The sequence below is a fragment of the Parus major genome, chromosome 8 (genome assembly GCF_001522545.3).
Source record: "Parus major isolate Abel chromosome 8, Parus_major1.1, whole genome shotgun sequence".
NCBI lineage: Eukaryota > Metazoa > Chordata > Aves > Passeriformes > Paridae > Parus > Parus major.
In genome coordinates this window covers 7,727,656-7,730,268 of record NC_031777.1, presented here as the reverse complement: position 1 = coordinate 7,730,268, position 2,613 = coordinate 7,727,656, and positions in this window count along the sequence as shown.

Here is a 2,613-nt window from a genome sequence, read left to right as displayed (position 1 = left end):
ACTAAAACAAAGACACCTAACCCCCAACAACAGTTCATGGAAAAACATAGGTAATTAGGCAGATTGCACTTAATTAAGGTGCAAACCTAGTAACTATATTAGTTCCATGTCTCATAACTATTTTGGTTTTGTGTTTAATATTACTGCTGATTCAATATATTTGAGCATGGTAGATGTTTCTGGAACAATTTTCCTCTTTATTTTCTTTCTGACACATTCTACAATTGCTTTCTGTGAAAATACAATACATTTAATGATTAGGAAGAGAAATTACTTCAACAGACAAATCTTGCAGGAGAAAATATGTCACAGAAAATCAGAGTATGTAAATAGATTGAAAGCTCAGAGGTTGTACTGTGTGACTATCCTAAGATACAATATACATAATTAAAATCATGATGGTATCTTTAAAAATAATCTGTCAGTCCTACTACTAAATGTTTACACAGGAAGAAAATTACAGTTTTTCAAGATATAGCAATGATTTTGAAATTGCTCAGGATGATATGGAAGGTGGAAGAGCTTGCTAGGAACAGTATAGCTGTTGCCTTTGATGTAATTCTGTTTCTCCACATCTCTCTCTATTCTGAGATCAGCTGCCAATATACCAGGAGTCCTAGGCCAGCCAGCTCTGGTCCACACTACTGACAAAACTGCTAAATTTTGGAACACACCTATAACAACCATCCATCATTGCTGTAGCTCTGTCTTAAACTGAGAATTTTGTTTTATGTTTGGTTCATAAGCTGTATGCACACACCTTACTACAGATAAGAAACTGATTAACTGATTCCTGACTTGTGGGAATGGTGCAAACACCACCAGCATATGAGAGCATTGTAGCCACTATAAAAAAACAACAAAAAAACAAAAAAACAAAAAAAAAAAACAAAACAAAAAAAAACAAAATTAAAAAAAAAAGAGAGAGAGAAAATTATGGATTCACTTTTGTGTAGAGTAAATACTAAAACCAACACCAGCCAGGAGAAACCAAATCAGTGGAAAAGTGCATATAAGTGGGATACTGAGGCTGAAGATTTGCAGTGCAATTACATAAACATATCCATACAATGAAGAAAAATCATTAAAGAGTAAAATGCTGTAAAAATAATAGAATGACAGATCCTATTCACTTTCAGAATAAAACAGTGAGTTTTGTGTCCTAAATGAAAGTGCTTGCTCCAAAGGAATGTCCCATCCCTTAACCTGAGCAGCATTTACATTTGAGGCTGTGGTGAAAACAGAGTTATTTCTCAGATGAGTGTCACAGCTTTTTTATTTCATGTTTTGCAGAATTACAATTTTTGTATTAACCATCCTCCTCCCTTCTTCAGCTTTGATTCAGTAACAGAACATTCTGTCTCATGAGTGTATTTGACTCATCACTTGAAGCTCAATATGTTTATTTAAGGATAGTTGTGCTTTAGAGCAAGCTGTTTAACACAGGATGATGGCATCTAACCAGAAAAGACACCAAGAGACCTTCAAGTAGGAATGTAGGAGTTTGAAATAATTATCTATATGAAACCTCACTTTTTAAAAATCTTTATACAGCTTTAAAACAACTATGAAATATTTCCATCATGATTTCAACAGTTTAGTCTAGAAAGTGCATATTGGCTACTGGTGATTAACAGAGAGATGGAAGATTTAATTTTAGTTTCAAATTTGACATGCTCTTCTCCAGACTAGTGGCTTCACTCACTTGAAATTCCAGAGATTAATTTTTTTATTTTTTTTTTCCAAAATCCTGGTTAGGATGATCTACTTTTTTTCTATCATCATTTTATGTCAACCAATGTAATGCAAAGAGGTTTTTTTGCTTAGATATGTTACACTGCTTTATCAATAAACAAGCCCAGTTACACACAAGTGGGATATGCTGCTGGTTTGAGCAACAGCACAGCTTGGTTTTATTTCACTTACAGAAGAGTTCTTTCACCACAAAAACTTCATCAAGATGTCTCCAGAGATGCCAGTAGATAAAGTATTTCTTAATAAGCAGCATTTAATGTTACTGCTTGGCTGGTTTACATTTACCCCCCACCCTACCTCCTGATTTCCTTGTTATAGATAATAATGGAATTACTAAGGCAAACAAAAAACAATTCTAATTACTCTGGAGAATGGATGACAGAAATTTTTGGAATAAGAGGAATCACATGGCATTTTGAACATAATGAAAGTTTTAACAGTCAATCCTATTACAGAATTTTTTTTCTCAAACTCCATCCAGCTTTGAACAATGAGCTTAATCCCCCATTCACACTGGCTGTCACTGCAGTCAATCACTCAGATCAGCAGGGTCTACACTGTATTTTATTCTTTGCATAAGTCTCTGCTGTTTACAACAGTCACCTATATAGTGGTTCCCCAGCCTCAGCCTGCAAGCCTGGCTACAGTGATCTCTACCTCCATCTCTCATTCATACCCCTGGGAAGTTACATAATTTTTAATTTATTTATACTCTGATCTCAACTCTTAGAAATTGCTGTAGAAGGCTCCTGTGTCTGCCCTCATCTGCCAAACTGTCTTAACTCCAAATTCTCCGACACCTTCAGTGACTGGTCCTCTCACACACAGCAGAGAAGTTGGTAAGGATCACCACACTGT